General features: G+C 45.4%; 1 protein-coding gene across 2 annotated transcripts in view; it reads right to left on the bottom strand.

The window, feature by feature from the left end:
- susd1 (sushi domain containing 1) overlaps positions 1–22,989 on the bottom strand; it is a 242,111-nt gene that overhangs the window by 60,348 nt on the left and 158,774 nt on the right. Inside the window, exons 23-24 of one of the 2 annotated variants that reach the window (XR_011594156.1) lie at positions 17,635–17,892; positions 16,434–16,887 (exon numbers count right to left, since the gene is read on the bottom strand). The exons of the other annotated variant lie outside the window; for it this stretch is intronic. The gene's annotated coding sequence lies outside the window, so the exon portion shown is untranslated. Of the gene's footprint in view, positions 1–16,433; positions 16,888–17,634; positions 17,893–22,989 lie in introns of those variants that run through there. 2 annotated transcript variants of the gene reach the window in all.

Consider the following 22,989-nt stretch of genomic DNA (forward strand, 5'->3'; position numbering starts at 1 on the left):
CTAGAGTTTAGAAGAATGAGAGCTGATATAATTGAAACATATAAAATTCTTAAGGAGTTTGACAGGGTAGATGCGGAGAGGATGTTTCCCCTAGCTGGAGAGTCTGGAACCCAGTCTCAGAATAAGGGGTCGGCCATTTATGACTGAGCTGAGGAGAAACTTCTTCACTCAGAGGGTGATGAATCTTTGGAATTCTCTATCCCAGAGGGTTGTGGATGCTCAGTCGTTGAGTATATTCAAGACAGAGGTTGATAATTTTATGGGAACTAAGAGAATTTAGGGATATGGGGATAGTGTGGGAAGGTGGAGTTGAGCAAGAAGCTAAGCCATGATCTTGTTGATTGGCGGAGCAGGCTCAAAGGGCCATATGGCCTACTTCTCTTTCTTATGTTTTTATGTTCTTATATAACTTTAGGACTGATATCAGGAGAGGGGGGAGGGATCCGGTGAACGGAAATTTAAAAAGTCGAAGCGAAAGGGGGAGGCGAAACTGCAGGGTAGTGATTGGGGTAATGATAACCAGAGTGTGACAAGTAGGGACAGAGTGTATACACATAAGACAAAATTAAAAGCTCTATACCTGAACGCACAAAGCATAAGATGAGTTGACGGCACAAATAGAAATAAATGGTATGATCTGATTACCATTACAGAGACGTGGTTGCAATGTGACCAATGCTGGGATCTGAATATTCAGGGGTATTTGCTATTTCGTAAGGATAGGCAGAAAGGAAAAGGAGGTGGGGTAGCTCCGCTAATAAAGGATGAGATCAGTGCAGTAGTGAGAAATGATATTGGCTCAGAAGATCAAGGTGTAGAATCAGTTTGGGTGGAGATAAAAAATAATAAGGGAAAAAAGTCACTCGTGGGAGTGGTCCACAGGCCCCCAAACAGTAGCCACTCTGTGGCAGAGTATAAATCAAGAAATAATGGAGATTTTTAAGAAAGGTACAGCAATAATCATGGGCGATTTTAATCTTCATATTGATTGGACAAATCAAATTAGCAAAGGTAGCCTTGAGGAAGAGTTCTTGGCGTGTATGCGGGATGGTTTCTTGGAACAATACGTTGTGGAACCAACCAGGGAGCAGACTATTTTAGATCTGGTAATGTGTAACGAGTTTGGATTAATTAATGATCTTGTAGTGAATTATCCTCTTAGGAAGAGTGATCATAGCATGGTAGAATTTCACATTCAGTTTGAGAGTGAGAAAGCTAGGTCTCAAACTAGTGACCCCTGGATAAAGGGAAACCAGTAGATGTCGTGTATTTGGATTTCCAGAAAGGTAATTACAAATGCATGAAGGCAGAGTTGGTTAAAGTGGACTGGGAAAATATATTAAAGGGTAAAACTGTAGAAAAGCAGTGGCAAACATTTAAGGAGGTCTTCCATAACCCTCAGCAAAGATTTATTCCAGTGAGAAAAAAAGATGCTAAGAGAAGGATGAACCATCCCTGGCTAACTAAGGAAGTAAAGGATGGTATCAAATTTAAAACAAAGGCATACAATGTTGTGAAGAGGATTGGGAAATTTTTAGAAACCAGCAAAGGACGACTAAAAAAAATAATAAAGACAGAGAAGATAGCATATGAGAGCAAACTAGCAAGAAATATAAAAACAGACAGTAAGAGCTTCTACAGCTATATAAAACGGAAACGAGTAGCTAAAGTAAATGTTGGTTCCTTGGAGGATGAGACTGGGGAATTAATAATGAGAAACAGGGAAACGGCAGAGACTTTGAACAAATATTTTGTATCGGTCTTCACGGTAAAGGACACTAAAAACATCCCAATAATTGATCATCAAGGAGCTATTGGGGCAGGGGGGAGCTTTAAATAATCACTATCACTGGAGATAAAGTACCAGGCAAACTAATGGGACTAAAGGTGGACAAGTCCCCTGGACCTGAAGGCCTGCATCCTCGGGTCTTAAAAGAAGTGGCTACAGAGATAGTGGATGAAAATTCCCTGAATTCTGGAGAGGTAATGTAACACCCCTATTTAAGAAAGGAGGGAGACAGAAAGCAGGACATTATAGACTATTAGCCTAACATCTGTCATTGGGAAAATGCTGGCGTCCATCATTAAGGAAGTAGTAGCAGGGCATTTAGAAAATCATAATGCAGTCAAGTAGTCAGCATGTTTTTATGAAAGGGAAATCATGTTTGACAAATTTGCTGGAGTTCTTTGAGGATGTAACAAGCAAAGTGGATAAAGGGGAACCAGTAGATGTTGTGTATTTGGATTTCCAGAAAGCATTCGATAAGGTGCCACACAAAAGATTACTGCACAAGATAAGAGCTCACGGTATATTACCGTGGAAAGAGGATTGTCAAACAGAAAACAGAGAGTCGGGATAAATGGATCATTTTCAGGTTGGCAAACTGTAACTAGTGGGGTGCCGCAGGGATCAGTGCTGGGGCCTCAACTATTTACAATTTATATTAATGACTTGGATGAAGGGACCGAATGTAACAGATACAAAGACAGGTGGGAAAGCAAGTTGTGAGGAAGACACAAAGAATCTACAAAAGGGATATAGATAGGCTCAGTGAGTGGGGAGTGGGCAAACATTTGGCAGAAGGACTATAACGTGGGAAAATGTGAGGTTATCCACTTTGGTAGGAAAAATAAAAAAGCAAATTATTATTTAAATGGGATAGCCATTACAAAATGCTGTAGTACAGAGGGATCTGGGGGTTCTTGTATATGAAATGCAAAAAGTTAGCAAGCAGGTACAGCAAGTAATCAGGAAGGCAAATGGAATGTTGGCCTTTATTGCAAGGGGGATGGAGTATAAAAGAAGGGAAGTCCTGCTCCAACTGTACAGGGCATTGGACAGACCACACCTGGAGTACTGCGTACAGTTTTGGTCTCCTTATTTAAGGAAGGATATGCATGCATTGGAGGCAGTTCAGAGAAGGTTCACGAGGTTGATTCCTGAGATGAAGGGGTTGTCATATGAAGAAAGGTTGAGCAAGTTGGGCCTTTCCTCATTGGAGTTTAGAAGAATGAGAGGTGATCTTGTTGAAACATAAGATTCTGAGGGGCTTGACAGGGTAGATGTAGAGAGGATATTTCCCCTCGTGGGGAAATCTAGAACTAGGGGACATAGTTTCAGAATAAGGGGTTTCCCATTTAAAACAGAAATGAGGAGGAATTTCTTCTCTCAGAGGGTTGTGACTCTTTGGAATTCTCTACCCCAGAGAGCTGTGGAGGCTGGGTCTTTGAATATATTTAAGGTGGAGATAGACAGATTTTTGAATGATAAGGGATTCAGGGATTATGGGGATCCTGTGATCTTGCATATTAACCACCTTTCGTTTAAGAGGTTTTTATTCTTTAAACCTGTAAGAATACACTTTGCTCAAAAACCCCAATCCTTTCTGTGGAAAATAGTCAAAAAGTTCTAAAACTTGTCAATTATAATAAGCTGACTTTGTGTAATATTGTGAGATAACATATTAAGATAATACACACATTAAGTATGTATTATCTTAAAGGCATGGATAGGGAACGCTCTGCATACATGGGCAAGACATCCAATGAGCCAACCTTAAAGGGCTGCTGCTCGCACTTAAAACCAAGCTGCAGTAAAATACTCCCAGCCAGCTTTGGCTTCCTGGCTGAACAGAGGTAGAAGTAGTGGGATCAGACACTGGACAACCCCATTTGAGGATGCTGTCCTCAACTATGTTAATCCTGGAGGCACAGCAATGGAGGGTTGCCCTCTTCAGAGCAAATGGGTGTCTTCCGATTAGGGACAGTATACAAAATGTTTGCAATGGTGTAGTATAAGTCAAAGAAAAATTTGCAGGTCGATGGAAGATTGCCAAAGTAGCCCTAGTTCGGTTACTCTAAGTATACTGCCAGAGACTGTGTAGTGACCTTAGATGCTCTAGTAATGACTCCACGAGGCAATGTGTTGTATTTGAACTGTAGTGACCTTAGTCCTTTATTAGTTAACTCCAGAGTGCGGATCACACCTGGTGGCCTGCCAGGCTAGGCACACCTGTACAGGTAACCTACGAGTCTCCCACTGCTGTGCCCTCTGGTGGCACACCTTGTGATAGTACCAACAGTAGCCATGTAGGATACATGACAGACTGTATGAAACAAAAGGTTAACTTCAACTTGGCCTGTATCACAGAGGAGGCATGCAAAGCACGCAGGCAGACCCTTCATCTCTCGCACATAGGCACGTGAGTGCCCATATTGCTGCAGGGCAAGCTTTGGCACTGGTGCTTAAATATACTTGAATATTGAACCTAAAGCTTGCAAGTTGGCACACCACCAAACATGCTACCCGCAGTGGCAACTTGCCATGTTGCACCATGGAACCAGAATTCAAACTCAGCACATCGTGAGTTCACAATCTTAGCTGAATCCAAATTGGGAAGGTGTCAAGCGAGACTAGGATGCTTCTCCTAAGGGATAGATGGAGATACTGGAAAGGAAAACTGATTCATGCTATTTATCCTAAACCTATAGAAAACACTTGTTCGGAATGAAAGGCCAAAGCCTATAATGCAGGATACCACCAAGGTTGAAGAGAGTGAAAAAACTAAAGGGAGGACCTCAGAGGAGTACTCATTTCCCTCTGGGTGGATGTAATGTGTTAATGAGAAAATAAATAGTTAAAATAGAGCCAAAAAGCAACCAAACGTAGGAGACAAGTAATTGTGAAATGTTTCGGTGCTTTTTCCACTTTAAAGGAATTTGCTAGGGTTCAATGCCCTGCTGAAAAATGTTATCCTTTGCTAGAAAGTAGTTAGAATCATATTACATAAGAACATAAGAGCATAAGAAATAGGAGCAGGAGTAGGCCATACGGCCCCTCGAGCCTGCTCCGCCATTCAATAAGATCATGGCTGATCTGATCACGGACTAAGCTCCAATTCCCTGCCCGCTCCCCATAACCCCTTATTGTTTAAGAAACTGTCTATTTCTGTCAAATTTATTCAATGTCCCAGCTTCCACAGCTCTCTGAGGCAGCGAATTCCACAGATTAACAAACCCTCTGAGAGAAGAAATTTCTCCTCATCTCAGTTTTAAATGGACGGCCCCTTATTCTAAGATCATGCCCTCTAGTTCTAGTCTCCCCCATCAGTGGAAACATCCTCTCTGCATGCACCTTGTCAAGCCCCCTCATAATTTTATGCGTTTCAAGAAGGTCACCTCTCATTCTTCTGAATTCCAATGTGTAGAGGCCCAACCTACTCAACCTTTCCTCATAAGTCAACTTCCTCATCCCCGGAATCAACCTAGTGAACCTTTTCTGAACTGCCTCCAAAGCAAGTATATCCTTTTGTAAATATGGAAACCAAAACTGCACGCAGTATTCCAGGTGTGGCCTCACCAATACCAATGAGATACCAATATCTCAAAGGTACCATTGGCCTTCCTGATCACTTGCTGTACCTGCATACTATCCTTTTGTATTTCAAGCCCCAGGTCCCGCTGTACTGCGGCACTTTGCAAACTTTCTCCATTTAAATATTAACTTGCTCTTTGATTTGTTCTGCCAAAGTGCATGACCTCACACTTTCCAACATTATACTCCATCTGCCAAATTTTTGCCCACTCACTTAGCCTGTCTATGTCCCTTTGCAAATTTTTTGTGTCCTCCTCACACATTGCTTTTCCTCCCATCTTTGTATCATCAGCAAACTTGGCGACGTCACACTCAGTCCCTTCTTCCAAGTTGTTTATATAGATTGTAAATAGTTGAGGCTCCAGCACTGATCCCTGCAGCACCCCACTAGTTACTGCTTCGTTCTCTGGTTGGCAACCAGAGAATGAACCATTTATCCCAACTCTCTGTTTTCTGTTAGTTAGCCAATCCTCTATCCATGCTAATATATTACCCCCAACCCAGTGAACTTTTATCTTGTGCAGTAACCTTTTATGTGGCACCATGTCAAATGCCGTATGGAGGTCCAAATACACCGCATCCACTGGTTCCCCTTTATCCACCCTGTTCGTTACATCCTAAAAGAACTCCAGCAAATTTGCCAAACATGACTTCCCCTTCATAAATCCATGCTGACTCTGCCTGACCGAATTTTGCTTTTCCAAATGTCCTGCTACTGCTTCTTTAATAATGGACTCCAACATTTTCCCAACCACAGATGTTAGGCTAACTGGTCTATAGTTTCCTGCTTTTTGTCTGCCTCCTTTTTTGTAAGGAAGGATATACTTGTCTTAGAGGAGGTGCAACAAAGGTTCACTAGATTGATTCCTGGGATGAGAGAGTAATCCTATGAGGAGATTGACTAGATTGGGACTGTACACTCTGGAGTTTAGAAGAATGAGAGGTGATTTCATTGAAATATATAAAATTCTGAGAGGGCTTGACAGAGTAGATGCTGGGAAGATGTTTCTCCAGGCTGTGAAATCTAGAGCTAGATTTTTAGATTTTTGGGGAATCAAGGGCTATGAGAATTGGGCTGGAAAGTGGAGTTGAGGTTGAAGATCAGCCATGATCTTATTGAATGGTGGAGCAGGCTCGAGGGGATGTATGACCTGCATCTGCTCCTAATTCTTATGTTCTGATGTATACAGTATCTGTTGGCATGACAAGGTGCAGCCAGTGCTAACTGCAGCAAGGACCAATGGTCTACAAAATCAATGTTGATATTTACTGAGCTGGCAAGAAGATTCAAGAGGGAGATTTCCTTTGTATACCACGTATAGCAAAAATCATAAATGCATTCTTTACAAACACTTTTACAATTTTGCAATACATAATGCACAGAGCAAATCTTCCCCATTGGAGAGCCTGATGAAATAAGAGATAAGCACAGAGCTTTGGAATGCCTGATTTGGCAAATGATTGTTAATTTGAAGTTCTGCATTCAAGGAACAAAGTTCTTGGCTCAGCCACTATCTGGGACAAGGTTCAGCAGGATGAGAAATGCTGTGGAAAGCTTTAGCAGTGTTGTTGCGTGCAGACATTTCGTATTGGTAGATAACTTTGAAGTGCTGCTTTGTGTTCTTGTCATAAACGCTGAAGACTCTAGTGGCACTCTTCTGATCATGAGATTGTAGAGGATTGATAGCTTCGTGATATATTTTCAGTGTTGACTCTATTCTCCAATACATTAGCTTCTGTAAAGTCCAATAACAATTACATTATTTCAAAACAATACACTCACCATCTTTCATCTCAACATCATAGGCAGACTTGCTACCACTCTAAAAACGAGTTCTTGGGTGATTGAACAGTCCAATACGGGAATTACAGCCTCTGTCACAGGTGGAACAGACAGTCGTTGAATGAAAGGGTGGGTGGGTAGTCTGGTTTGCCGCACGCTCCTTTCGCTGCTTGTACTTGTTTTCTGCATGCTCTCGGCGACGAGACCCAAGTTGCTCAGCGCCCTCCCGATTGCTCTTCCTCCACTTAGGGCGGTCTTTGGCCAGGGACCCCCAGGTGTCAGTGGGGATGTTGCACTTTATCAAGGAGGCTTTGAGGGTGTCCTTGAAACAGTTCCTCTGCCCACCTGGGGCTTGCTTGCCATGTAGGAGTTCCAAGTAGAGTGCTTGTTTTGGGAGTCTTGTGTCAGACATGCAAACAATGTGGCCCGCCCAACGGAGCTGGTCGAGTGTGGTCAGTGCTTTGATGCAAGGCATGTTGGCCTGATCGAGGATGCTAACATTGATGTGTCTGTCCGCCCAGGGGATTTGCAGGATCTTGCAGAGACATCGTTGGTGGTATTTCTCCAGCAATTTAAGGTGTCTACTTTATATGGTCTACGTCTCTGAGCCATACAGGAGGGCAGGTATCACTAAAGCCCTGTAGACCATGAGCTTGGTGCCAGATTTGAAGGCCTGATCTTCGAACATTCTCTTCCTCGGGCAGCTGGAGGCTGCGCTGGCGCATTGGAGGCAGTGTTGAAACTCGTTGTCGATGTCTGCCCTTACTGATAATAGGCTCCCGAGGTATGGAAAGTGGTCCTCATTGTCCAGGGCCGTGCCGTGGATCTTGATGACTGGGGGGCAGTGCTGTGTGGCGGGGTCAGGTTGGTGGAGGATCTTTGTCTTACGGATGTTTAGTGTAAGGCCTATGCTTCACCTCGGTGACTATGACTTGGAGTTCAGTCTCTGAATGTGTTCATACACAAGCGTCATCTACATACTGTAGCTCGACGTCAGAGGATGGGATGGTCTTGGATCTGACCTGGAGGCGAAGAAGGTTGAACAGGTTCCCACTGGTTCTGTAGTTAGTTCTACTCCAGCGGAGAGCTTGTTGAGTGTGAAGTGGAGCATTGCAGCGAGGAAGATCGAAAAGAGGATTGGCGTGATGACACAGCCCTGCTTGACCTCGGTCCAGATGTGAATTGGGTCTGTGGTGGATCTGTTGGTCAGGATCACCATGTCGTCATGGAGCAGGCAGAGAATGGCGACAAACCTTTGGGAGCATTCGAAACGGAGGAGGACGCTCCATAGTCCCTCGTGGTTAACAGTATTAAAGGCCTTTGTAAGGTCAAAGAAGGCCATGTACAAGGGTTGCTGCTGTTCCCTGCATTTCTCTTGCAGTTGTCGCGCCATAAAGATCATGTCCGTTGTAACCCGTATTGGACGGAATCCGCACTGTAACTCCGAGAGGAGCTCCTCAGCCACAGGGAGAAGACGGTTGAAGAGGATTCTAGCGATGACCTTCCCAGTGGCTAATAACAGGGAGATTCCTCTGTAGTTGCCGCAGTCGGACGTCCCCCTTTTTTAAAGATAGTCATGATTACTGCATCTCTGAGATCTCCTGCATGCTCTCCTCCTTCCAGATGAGAGAGATGAGGTCATGCATTCGTGCCAATAGTGACTCTCTGCCAAACTTTAGTGCCTCAGCCGGGATTCCATCCGGCCCCGATGCCTTGTTGTTCTTGAACTGGCGGAATGTCTTTTTACCTCGTGCAGGGCTGGGGTTTTGCTGGCCTGGCCTTCATCCCTCTGGCGTCGTTCAGGCCTTCACTCACTCCACCGGTGATGTCCTGGCCTCCCTTTCATCTCAACACTAAGCTGTCAAGATGGTAAAATGATTGAGAACATTTTCTGACACTGGGAAGTGCAGACTGTTATGTCTCAAATAAAGCAATGTGACTGAGTACTGTAGACTTGAGTAAGTGTGACCTTAGTCTCTTTATTCTGACTCCAGAGTGCCGGCACAGCATGGGAGGCCTGCTCAAATAACGACAGGAACTTGCTCAAAACCTGGGCACATGAGGCGTCGTCAACGGACGAAAGCGCTCGAATGTCGTCCCAGTTCCAGCGGATTTTTCCCAGCCTACTTCTGCCGAACAGTGTGGGGCCATCTCCTGGTACAATCCATAGTGGTAGTTCGTGCACCGCTCCATCATAGGAGACTTTTACTGCTGCACTGCCAATTACAGGGATCAGCTCTTTAGTGTAAGTTCTCAGCTTGATATGAATAGGGCTCAGCTTGGGCCTTTGTACCTTGTTGCACTACAGCCTCTCGGCCTTTTTGCTCATGATAGACTGACTCGCACCCATGTCCAATTCCATGGATACTGGAATTCTGTTCAATTCAACATTTAACATGATCGGTGGACATTTCGTGGTGAAGGTGTGTACCCCGTACACTTCTGCCTCCTCGGTTTGAGTCTCTAGTTCAATTTGATCCACCATGGATCGGTCTTCCTCTGCAATGTGGTGGTTTGCAGGGTTTGCAGCTCATCTGCACATTCGCTGGAGGTGTCCCATTGTTCCACAGCCTTTTCATGCATAGTGTTTGAAGTGCCATTGATGGACTCGATGATCACCTCCACAGTGCCAACAAGGTGTTAATTGCCTCACATCCACACTTGATGGCGGACTCTGAGTCATCTGAGGTCGTGCAGCTGCAAGCGTGTACGTTCTGCCATATGCATTCCTGCCTGAAAACGATGTTACTTTGTGTACAGTACTTGCCGCTGCATCTTTATGCTGCGAAATTTGTTTGATGTTATCGCTGGTGGACATAAATGCCTGGACTATCGTTATGGCTTTGCTCAGGTTCGGTGTTTGCGAAGGATAACCTCATGGCCAATGCCAAGCACAAAAAAGTCTCTTAGCATTTGCTCCAGGAATCCACTGAATTCGCAATGTCCTGCAAGGCGCCTTAGTTCGGCGACGTAGCTCGCCACTTCCTGGCCTTCAGACCGTTGACATGTATAAAATCGATACCTTGCCATCAGAATGCTCTCCTTCGGATTTAGGTGCTCCCAGACCAGCGTACACGTTCTTCATACGATTTGGTTGTTGGTTTCACTGGAGCAAGAAGATTCTTCACGAGGCCATAGGTTGTTGTCCCGCAACCGATTAGGAGGATCGCCCTTCGTTTGGCAGCGTTCTCATTCCCTTCCAGCTCGTTGGCCATGAAGTATTGGTCGCTCCACGAAGGCGTCCCAATCACCACCTTCTAAGAATTTCTCCAGGATACCAACAGTTCTCTGTATTTTCGCGTGATGGTTCATTATCTATTACTCGTCGCCAGTTGTTGTGTCTCAAATAAAGCAATGTGACTGAGTACTGTAGACTTGAGTAAGTGTGACCTTAGTCTCTTTATTCTGACTTCAGAGTGCCGGCACAGCATGGGAGGCCTGCTTATATGCAGTGCTCCCAAGGGATGCTGGAATCCTTTGGCACTCCTCTGGTAGCGGTAAAATGCTGGTTACAAGGTGTTGCATACATAACATAGAGGAACTGAGGGACCTTGTGGATTGCATGTCCACAGATCCCTGAAGTTAGCAGGACAGGTAGATATGGTGGTTGATAAAGCATATGGGATACTTGCCTTTATTAGCCGATGTAATATATGTGGGTAGAACAAATGAAGGTCAGAGACATAATGGCCCAGAAATTGCAGTCGGAGGCTTCCCACGGGCAGATGCCTCCGACCTGAAAAATCTCTACGAATTTACCTGGTAGTCCCGGAGATACAGAGGCCTTCGCGCAGAGGCCCACATATTCCAGGCAAGTAAGCACTTCCTCCTGACCCTGGATCACGTGGGCCAGCCCAACTAATCCAAGTGGGGGATCCCCATTCATACTTATGGTGAGTTCCCCCAAAAACACACAAGCACTTAAAATATATATATTTAAAATATCATATATTTAAAATTAATCAGTCGTAAGAATTTCACAGGAATTCACTGGGCAGAGGTTGGGCAAATAGCCCAACTCTCCGCCCACGGAAGCCCTTTACTTCCGGATGCGTGCGATCTATCAAGAGGATTCTCAACAGATTGCAAGTTCCGGGATTAGGTGCACGCGCCCATGGGCATCACGGATTCAGGGCCAGTGAGTTGCTACTGCATGTGCTGGCTTTATTGAGCCAGATAGAACTGAGCATGCTCACAGCAAACCATGTGATAATACACTACACGACTTTCCCCCTTGAAAAAATGTATGTATCCCTCAAATGCAACCTTTCCCACATTACATGTATTACATACCAAAATCCCTGGCTTTTTTCTTTTAAATGAACTACAAATCCAGTTTAATAACAGGTTTGCAGAGCCTTCCTGATCTCCTTACAGAATGTTTTGCTTTTGAACCAATTTTTTTGGCTGTTTTGTTTTGGTTCCGAACTCAAAGATGATCCTGTTTCTTTCTCAAACTTGTTTGAACCTGTTACTTCAGTTACTGAAATCTGAACTGAGTCAAACCCATGTATGGTTAAAACCATATGGGGCTAGACATTTCACTTTTGTGCAGATCACCCAAAAATGGGCGTTATTTCCAGCATGGGCGGTAAATATGGGTTTTGAGATTGCTGGATTATTGCCCATTTTCAAAACCCTAACTTTCCATTTTTTAAAATGGCCGTTACCGCGAGTGATCTGAAATGAGCGTTAGCATAAAAAATTTTTGGCCTTCTGCCATGAAGTGTCACCGTCACATGGCAATGCTCGCTTCCCGTGTTTCCGGAGGTCAGGGGTCACCATTACATGTGCAGAAGAGGAGACAGAGAGAAAAGGAGCAGAGAGGAACTGAAAGTGTGTGATGGTGTGGTGTGTGCTTGTTTGGCTGTTTTGAGAGGTAGGAGGGAGATTTTCGACCAGCAGAAAGAATTCTGAGCAAAAATTAAGTTGTTCCCACTGAGATATTTGCGAAAATTTGGTTGTTACAATGGAAGGGATGGAGGAGGCGACACAGCATGCTGTGGAGACTGATGGTGGCGAGAGCAGTGAGCTGGGAAAGGAACAATTGGGAGGACGAAAAAGAGTGAGGAGATTCTTGGATGAGGCAAATGCCTCCCTCATGCAGGAGGCTAAGTCACGCTGGGGTCAATTGACCCAGGGTGGGCGTTGGAAGCCCACCCCAAAGGCCTAGCAGAAGATATGGGCCGACACAGCCGAGGTGGTCTCGTCAGCGACCAACGAGGTGCGTGAGGGCAACCAATGCCGCAAGCGCTGAAACGACCTTGTCGGATCCGCCAGAGTAAGTATTACATTTATTTACATGTACTTATACATTTATATCAGTTGATTTGCAAGTGTCATGAGTGATTAAAATCAGATGTGAGGTCTTTCACTTATACCGGGAATGTTGTAGTCAAAGCCTGCGTTCACGGTGTACGTCTTTAGGTAAAGAATGATAAGTTTCATAATAATCATGATTACATCTGTTGATTATGTGTTGTATCAGTGTCTGTGACATCTGTAGTGGGGAAAATGCTTAGTTTAACATCTTTAGTGGGGAAAATGCTTGAAACTATCATTAAGGAAGAAATAGCGGGACATCTAGATAGGAATAGTGCAATCAAGCAGACGCAGCATGGATTCATGAAGGGGGAATCATGTTTAACTAATTTACTGGAATTCTTTGAGGATATAACGAGCATGGTGGATAGAGGTGTACCGATGGATGTGGTGTATTTAGATTTCCAAAAGGCATTCGATAAGGTGCCACACAAAAGGTTACTGCAGAAGATCGAGGTACGTGGAGTCAGAGGAAATGGCTGGCGAACAGAAAGCAGAGAGTCGGGATAAATGGGTCCTTTTCGGGTCGGAAATCGGTAGTTAGTGGTGTGCCACAGGGATCGGTGCAGGGACCACAACTGTTTACAATATACATAGATGACCTGGAAAAGGGGACAGAGTGTAGTGCAACAAAATTTGCAGATGACACAAAGATTAGTGGGAAAGCGGGTTGTGTAGAGGACACAGAGAGGCTGCAAAGAGATATGGATAGGTTAAGCGAATGGGCAAAGGTTTGGCAGATGGAATACAATGTCGGAAAGTGTGAGGTCATCCACCTTGGGAAAAAAAACAGTAAAAGGGAATATTATTTGAATGGGGAGAAATTACAACATGCTGAGATGCAGAGGGACCTGGGGATCCTTGTGCATGAATCCCAAAAAGTTAGTTTGCAGGTGCAGCAGGTAATCAGGAAGGCGAATGGAATGTTGGCCTTCATTGCGAGAGGGATGGAGTACAAAAGCAGTGAGGTCCTGCTGCAACTGTATAGGGTATTGGTAAGGCTGCACCTGGAGTACTGCGTGCAGTTTTGATCACCTTACTTAAGGAAGGATATACTAGTTTTGGAGGGGGTACAGAGACGATTCACGAGGCTGATTCCGGAGATGAGGGGGTTACCTTATGATGATAGATTGAGTAGATTGGGTCTTTACTCGTTGGAGTTCAGAAGGATGAGGGGTGATCTTATAGAAACATTTAAAATAATGAAAGGGATAGGCAAGATAGAGACAGAGAGGTTGTTTTCACTGGTAGGGGAGGCTAGAACTAGGGGGCACAGTCTCAAAATACGGGGGAGCCAATTTAAAACCGAGTTGAGAAGGAATTTCTTCTCCCAGAGGGTTGTGAATCTGTGGAATTCTCTGCCCAAGGAAGCAGTTGAGGCTAGCTCATTGAATGTATTCAAGTCACAGATAGATAGATTTTTAACCAATAAGGGAATTAAGGGTTACGGGGAGAGGGCGGGTAAGTGGAGCTGAGTCCACGGCCAGATCAGCCATGATCTTATTGAATGGCGGAGCAGGCTCGAGGGGCTAGATGGCCTCCTCCTGTTCCTAATTCTTATGTTCTTATGACCTATGATATCACGCAATGATCTCATGCCATGTTGTGCTGTTGTTACCTTTTACAGAAGAAGCTTTCCAAGAATAGGGCCGAGCAGAGACGAACGGGTGGCAGGCCACCAGTCATCATCGACCTCACCGCCATCGAGGAGCGGGTGCTGGCACTAGTGGGGAGCCACCCCTGGTCGGCCACACAAGCAGCAGCAGAGCCTGATGTGATGCCACGTGAGTAAAGTATACACCATTGCATGATGTGGTCAATAGATGCCACACCCACTCATATCCGACCAATAATATATGATAGATGAATCATAAAAGTGTTTTCTAAATAATGATGGCCTCATGAGAATCATTGCAATGCAGAATTTGGTGATGGTCATGAAATGTGATGTCTCTGATGATTTTGATAGCGGTGGTGCTTTTGTCGTGCATATGCTGTGTGTAGCGCTGGAATCACCTTGTGACCCTGGCACTCACTTCTCCTCTAATAACCTCATTTGTGTTTTGCAGCTCAGCCAGCAGTGCTGCCCCAGGTAACACCACCGAGGCCAGAAGCTGGGGGCATGGGGACGGACTCGCCGGACGATTGGAAATCTGGTGCTGAGGAGCACCGATTCTCGCCCGTGGATCTGCTGGGTCCGTTCTCTATGGACGACAGTGCGGACTTTGAGGAGCCTGCATCAGGCTCCATAACGCATTCCACCCCAAGGCCATCTAGTGCTCCTGCGGCCATTCCCACCTCCACTGTGGAGGTACCGGGCCCAAGCACCTTGCCACAGGACACCCGAAGTGTCTCCAGGATGGCGCCGACCAAGCGGAGGTTGGTTAGACGTGGCAGGTCTACTCCACGAGCGGCAGATCTGAGAGGGGACATGGTAGACTTGTCCAGGAGGAGTGTTGACATAGGTCAGCAGATCCTACAGACAATGGGGGGCATATCCCACTACCTGGCCAACATGTCTGCCACCATGAGCGAGTACATGCCGCGGATAGCGGAGGCCCTGGAGGTGATAGCCAGGAACATTGGTGGCAGAGGGCTCCCAGTGGTCCCGGAGCATGGCACTGCACCCCAAGGTGCTGCACCCCCATTGCCAATGACACATGAGAGCCAGGAGGAAGATCTTGCTTCTGGCTCAGAGCACGTTCCCCCCTCAGGACCGTCCTCTCCCGTATCGGTCCAACCACCAGTTCTGCCATCATCCCCCCAATGAGCAGCACCTCGGCCAGGCGGCATGGAGTCAGGTGAGGAAGGGGAAGGGGTAGAGCTGGGGAGAAGAAGGGGGGGGCGGGAAGTAAAGTGAGGTGCATGGCCACAGGTGATGGCTTGATAATATTTCCATGTTGTTGTAGCAATTTTGTTGGGAGGTTTGGGGGAAGGGGGGAGGGGGCTACCTTGTTGGTTTGCATTTATGTTCTGTGCTCCTGGAAATATTGACCATTTGATTGATGTAAATGTGATAAATTTGTTGTGGGGTGGGGTGATTTTTACAGTTACAATTATGATTTTGCAACAATGTTCAGCTTAAATGTTTTTTATTTAACATAACCTTGTTGCGCATTGTTTCAGATAGCTGCACCGTTACACACTGGTGATTCCTTAACATGAAAGGGTATATTTAAACTTTAACTGTCACCAAGGTGATGCACACCATTGATGTATGAGCTGCACACACAGCAGTGTTGCAGCTTTGTAAATACCAACAATGTTCTTTCCAGCAAAGAGCTCATTTATGAGCTGCTGACGCAAGAGTCTTGTAGCTATGTAGCCACCCCGGCCCATTTCCTGCGGTCTAGAGGGGGGTGGGGGCAGGGTTCCGTGTCAGCCTGATTGTCTGGCCCGAGGTCAGCAACACCTCCTCGTCCTCCTCTTCCTCTCTCTCCTGAGGCGGACCATCAGTCCTTTCTGACAATTCTTGTCCCCTCCTGATAGCCAAGTTGTGCAGCATGGAGCAGACAACCACAAATTGAGCTACCTGCTCAGGGTGGTATTGGAGCTCGCCTCCTGAGTGGTCCAGGCATCTAAAGCGCTGCTTAAATATGCCAGTGGTATTCTCTTCAATATTGCATGTGGCTCTGTGGCTCTCATTGTATCGCTTCTCGGCTTCTGTGTGGGGGTTACGCAGGGGGGTCATCAGCCAGGTGGCGAGCCCATATCCTTTGTCCCCAAGCATCCAGCATTGACCTTGTGGCTGACTGGTAAACATGTCAGATACAGTGCTCTCACACAGAATGTGAGCATCCAGGAAATTTGGGATTCACTGCCATAATTATTTGCTGGTGGTCGACAATGAGTTGCACATTCAGGGAGTGAAATCCCTTTTCGTTACGAAAAGCCTCTGCATCCTGAAAAGGTGCCCGCATCGTGATGTGCGTACAGTCTATTGTTCCGTGCATCTTGTGGAAGTTAGCAACTCGGCAGAATCCTAAAGCCCCCTCAGTCTGTGCCTCCCTGTCATAGGGAAGCTGATAACGTCCATCCTGTGTGCGTAAAGGGCTTCAGTGACCTGTTGAATGCAGCAATGTGTGCCATGCTGAGATATAGCACAAATGTCGCCAGCTGAGGCCCGAAAGGAACCCGACTCATCGAACGAAAGTGCTGCGGTGACCTTGACCTTGACAGATAGTACGGTCCTGATGGTGCTGGCAGGATGCACATCTCCCCTGGTGAACTGGCATATCTCACTGATAACCTCTTTGGAAGCAGAAGACCGCTTCTCCCTGTAAGTGCGGGGGTTGTAAGGTCTCATCCTCCTCATCAGTCTGGCATATCTTACATTGGGCACATGATGCTGTCGAATGTACCTTCTGCCATCTCTAGTCTGCAGCATGTGCGTGGTCATCAAGACAGGCTGAAAAATGACAGGTCCCATTCCAATAACTATCAGTATCATACCTATTGTTCATAAACAATAAACTTCCCCACGAAGACACCTAAACTAAATTCCAATCGTCCACATATGATGAGATGTTTGTTCAGATGTTCACATCACCTTAAAAGAACTCCACAGTACCTCAAAACTCCCCAGAAGTTGAAACAGAGCAGCCTTTTAAATGAAGTGACCTGCGATTTACAAAATGGCGTCCATACCGCTGTGATTAGTTCAGGTGAGAGCAACTTTTTCACAGCATTTTTTTCGGTGAGCGCTATTTTCGGCGATATGTGTGCGAGGTGCCGAAAGTAACGCTCGGCGATATTTTGGGCGTTAGTTTTGGCAATTGTGATCTTTACGACAAAAAAAAGTGGCCAGGCGGTATTATTAAATCTCGACATTAATTAAATGCCGAAAGTAATGCTGGGCGATATTATGGGCGTTGGTTTCGCCCATTCTGATCTTTCCGCAAAAAAAAAGTGGGTGGGCGGTATTATTTTTTATCGGTGTTAAGTACATGTCGAAAGTAACACTCGCCGATAAGTGACCGAGAAATGGGCATTAGTTTCCATTTTGTGGCTAAATGGGTAATATACCTCATTTCAGTGGACATTAAGTGTGCGGTATGCATGCAAAAATAATGGAAAGTCTAGCCCCATGTCTTGGTTCATCTCTAGTAGAAATCATTTGATCTACATGAACACTTCGGATTTTGTGACTACTTACTTTATTTTGAGCTTCAACATTCTCATCTGCACCTTCGGTCTTAATAATGTTATTGGCCTTAAAAACATCTCCAGCCGCTCAATGTAAGAACTGAATGTCTCGCGGGCTCTGTCATAAATGCCGAGGCTTCTGATGAATCCAGTAGGCACGGCCATGATTGTCCCGATCCCGTCGAACAGAGACTCAGCACGCTACCTGTGTACAGGTGAGAATCAACGCCAATGTTGCTGTGTACGCGAAGGCGAAGCACAGACGATTCTGCAAAACATCGCAAAATTCAGCTTGTCACAAAATCACCTTAAACTTGTCCACTCGAAGATTGAATACTGTGTCCTTCCATGATGCCTAAAAATGACCTTGTGATCCCATCCTTGTCACCAAGATGTAATATATGTGGATAGAACAAATGAAGGACAGAGACACAATGAGTTGCTAGTCCATGTGCTTGCTTTATTAGGCCAGAGCGAACTGAGCATGCTCATACCAAACCACGTGTTAATACATTACAGTCGAGGCATAGAATATAAGAGCTGGAAGGTTATGATTGAACTGTATAAAACAATAGTTTGGCCACAGCTCAAGTACAGCGTACAGTTCTGGTCACCACATTACAGGAAAGATGTGATTGCATTGGAGGTAGGAAGCAAAGGGTAATGATTGATGGATGTTTTTGTGACTGGAAGGATGTTTCCAGTGGGGTTCTGCAGGGCTCAGTACTGGGTCCCTTGCTTTTTGTGATATATATCGATTTAGATTTGCATATAGGGCGCATGATTAAGAAGTTTGCAGACGACACTAAAATTGGCTGTGTAGTTGATAATGAAGAGGGAAGTCATGGGCTGCAGGAGGATATCAATCTACTGGTCAGGTGGGCAGAGCAGTGGCAAATGGAATTTAATTCAGAGAAGTGTGAGGTGTTGCACTTTAGGAGGGCTAATAAGGAAAGGGTATGCACATTAAGCGATAGGCCACTTAATAGTGTAGATGAACAAAGGAACCTTGAAGTGCTTGTCCACAAATCCCTGAAAGTAGCAGGCCAGGTGGATAAGATGGTTAAGAAGGCATACGGAATGCTTGCCTTTATTGGCCAAGGCATAGAATATAAGAGCAGGGAGGTTATGCTTAAATTGTATAATACTTTGGTTAGGCCACAGCTGGAGTACTGCGTGCAGTTTTAGTCGCCATATTATAGGAAGGACGTGATTACACTAGAGAGGGTGCAGAGGAGATTTACTAGGATGCTGCCTGGAATGGAGAATCTTAGTTATGAGGACAGATTGGATAGGCTGGGTTTGTTCTCATTGAAACAGAGGAGGTTGAGAGGAGACCTCATCGAGGTGTTCAAAATATTGAGGGGCCTGGACATAGTGGATAGAAGGGTCTATTTGCATTGGTGGAGGAGGCTATTACGAGGGGACATAGTTTTAAGGTGGTTGGTGGAAGGATCAGAGGGGATTTGAAGGGAAGCTTCTTTACGCAGAAGGTTGTGGGGATCTGGAACTCGCTGCCTGGAAGAGTGGTGGGTGCAGAGACCCTCACCACTTTTAAGAGATGGTTAGATGGGCACTTAAAGTGCCGTAACCTGCAGGGTTACGGACCTAGAGCTGGTAATTGGGATTAGACTAGATGACCTTGTGTGGTCGGCGCAGATATAATGGTAAGTACTGCAGGGAATAGAATACGGCCAGGGTGATTTCCTGGACTAGTTTCAATCGCCTGGATGGGTCAGAGAGGAATTTTCCCAGATTTTTCCTCCCTAAATTGGCCTGGTTTTTATCTGGTTTTTGCCTCTCCCAGGAAATCACATGGTTCCGGTTGGGGTGGAGCGTAGATGGTTTTTAGCATAATGGGTGTTGCAGTGGTGTGGGGCAGAATGGTTGGGCTGGGTGTTCTTTGCCTTTCCATCATTGTTCATGGGTTTGTATGTAACCTTTAGGGCTGCTGACCAAGGGCCGTCACAGACACGATGGGCCGAAACGGCCTCCTTCTGCGCTGTAAATTTCTATGTTTCTATATGTCCAGTTAGTCTCCGATTCCAGAAACAGGATAATGCAAGTTAAAGTATTAGAGCGGGTACAGAGGAGATTTACGAGGATGTTGCCAGGACTGGAGAATTTTAGCTATGAGGAAGGATTGGATAGGCTGGGGTTGTTTTCTTTGGAACAGAGGAGGCTGAGGGAAGATTTAATGAAGGTGTATAAAATTATGAGGGGCCTGGATAGAGTGGATAGAAAGGATCTATTTCCCTGTGCAGAGAGGTTAAAATCCAGGGGGCATTGACTTAAAGTAATTGGTAGAAGGTTTAGAGGGGAGTTGAGGAGAATCTTTTTCACCCAGAGGGTGCTGGGGCTCTGGAACTCACTGCCCGAGAGGGTGGTAGAGGCAGAACCCCTCATCGCATTTAAAAAGTATTTGGAGTGTCGTGGCCTGCAAGGCTACAGACCAAGAGCTGGAAAATGAAATTCGGCTGGATAGCTCTTTTTTAACCGGCACAGATACAATGGGCCAAATGGCCTCCTTCTGTGCTGTAAAGTTCTATGATTTTTCCAATCATGATTTTTTGCAATAAAATAACAACTGAGGTATCAGGGTTGATTCCCCAATCAGGTGTACTGATAGCACAGGTGAGAAGCATCCTGCTTTCCTGAGAATTGCACACTTTTTGCCATCACCTGCCATTCCCTTGTTGTTGGGCACTCCCGGTATATCATAAATAAAGATTTGCATTCATATAGCACCTTTCACGACCTCAGGACATCCCAAAGCATTTTACAGCCAATTAAATACTTTTTGAAGTGTCGTCACTGTTGTAATGGAGGAAACGCGGCAGCCCATTTGTACACAGCAAAATCTCCAAACAGCAACGTGATAATGATCAGATAATCTGTTTTTGTGATGTTGGTTGAGGAATAAACATTAGTCAGGACACCTGGGAGAACTACCCTGCTCCTCTTTGAAATAGTGCCATGGGATCTTTTACGTCCACTAAGAGGGGAGGTGGGGCCTCAGTTTAATGTCTCTTCCAAAAGACTGCACCTCCCTCAGCACTGCGCTGGAATTTTTGTGCTCAAGTCTCTGGAGTGGGACTTGAACCCACAACCTTCTGACTCAGAGGTGAGAGTGCTATACACTGAGTCACAGCTGACACATAGGAACATAGGAACAGGCATAGGCCATTCAGCTCCTCATGCCAGCTTTGCCATTTGCCGAGGTGGAGGGGCTCACGGAGGAAATTCCAGAGTGCGCGGCCTAGGTTACTGAAAACAAGGCACAGATGGTGAGGCGAAGGGACGACGGGCATACTAGAGGCTGAAGTTGCAATGGGGTAATCCTGGGAGGTAACGCTAAACGGGCGCTGATCGCCTTGACCGCCTCTTCTACACCCCACCTGATATTCAGTTTTAGTGAAGGCAATATTGGGTGTGGAGTATAATGGGCAGTTGATTCACTTAGCACTGTCACGCAGGATGAGTTTCTTCCCCAATGTCAACATTGAGATTGACAAAGCAACAGCTAGTAACAGCCAAAAATGCAGGATAGCAGAACAAAAAAACGAAACCAAGACTTGGTATCTCGTCAATGAATTCGTCTTCAGAAATACGGCAACTAATTCATTTCCATTTTCACTGTAAGGTTTTTGGTGAGTTTCGAGCCGAGATGTTACATTTCGGTGTGATCCTCTGACACACTGCTGTGAAATGTACGGCTTTGATGTTCAATAATTAGTCCATAAGGCCACATGACTCTCAAAAGCTCACACATGTTGGCTAAATGTTTAAATTTGATGTTAAGGTTCAAGAGAGTTACCAAATTTATAAACGGCTGCCAATGACGCCCACACTACCTAATGGGGCTTGGGTGTGATCATTGAGAGTAACTATGGAGACATGATGCACTTTCCTTAGAAAGGATCAAGACAGGTGGGTGGACTGCGACTCGACAGCTGACGATAATGTGCCTGCCAATTACATGGCAATTTCTTAATAGAAACATTTGCTCAGGGATGACTCACATGTCATGTATCCCACAGTGTCTGTTTAACTGAAGACATTTTGGGATGAAGGTTAATGTGTTGTTGGCTGTTTGGGTGTGATGTATGGGTTTCTGTTGTATTACAAAAACTGTCATGAAACATCAACATTATAGATGTGAATAGATGTATCTAGTAATATGAAAAGAGGTTGATAAGTGGCACAATTTTCTTTACTATATTTCATTGATAAAACAACAGTTCAGAAAGCATATGTATCAAAAAACACGTGCAATTTTAATAGAACCAGTTATATCTATGTATAGTTCTGTGTGTCAAAAGGGGGGAGTGAACACATCTCTAACTCGAGGAATGTTTATACTAGTCACACTGGTGATTGTAGAATATCTGCAGGCAAAGTTCCCCCTAATTGTTTTCTGGGGTGTGTGGCCCATTCAAATTTCTGCCTTTGCGCTTTTTTCCCCATTTAACAATTGTTGCGAGGTCTGTGCGGAACCTCCGGATCACTGCACAAGCACCTGGCCGCACAGCTTAACAGGAACATTGTCTGCAGGGTTCTCCCGAGCGGCCCTAAGCTCTGGAATTCCCTCCCTAAACTTCTTTGCCTCTTTCCTCCTTTAAGAAACTCCTTAAAACCTATCTCTTTGACCAGTCACCTGTCCTAATATCTCCTCACATGGCTCGGTGTCAAATTTTGTTTGATAATCACTCCTGTGAAGCACCTTGGGATGTTTCACTACGTTAAAGGTGCTTTTTAAATACAATTTGCTGCTGTTGTTGATCTCCCATTGCAAGTTCAACAGAAATCCTGAAGAAACAATATAAAAGGCCCAACATCAAATTCAACAATTTCAGACCAGAACCTCTGCCCACATTTTTCTTCCCTTTGCTCTCTTTTTTTACAAAACCCCGCCCCTTTTTTCCCCTTTCCCATGGCAGCTGGTGATCATTCCACCATTCACACCTCAACTAGACTCATCTTTTGTTTCCTCATCATCATCATAGGCAGTTCCTCGGAATCGAGGAGGATTTGCTTCCACTCCCAAAGTGAGTTCTTTGATGTCTGAACAGTCCGATACGAGAGCCACAGACCCTGTTCCAGGTGGGACAGACATTCGTTGAGGGAAGGGGATGGGTAGGGCTGGTTTGCCGCGCGCTCCTTCCGCTGCCTGCGCCTGGCCTCTTCATGCTCTCTGTGTTGAGACTCGAAGAGCTCAATGCCCTCCCGGATGTACTTTCTCCACCTCGGATGGTCTTCGGCCAGGGTCTCCCAAGTGTCAGTGGTGATGTCGCACTTCACCAGGGAGGCTTTGAGGGTGTCCTTGTAACGTTTCCGCTGTCCTCCTTTGGCTCGTTTCCTAACT

Source organism: Pristiophorus japonicus, chromosome 1 (genome assembly GCF_044704955.1).
Source record: "Pristiophorus japonicus isolate sPriJap1 chromosome 1, sPriJap1.hap1, whole genome shotgun sequence".
NCBI classification, from domain to species: domain Eukaryota; kingdom Metazoa; phylum Chordata; class Chondrichthyes; family Pristiophoridae; genus Pristiophorus; species Pristiophorus japonicus.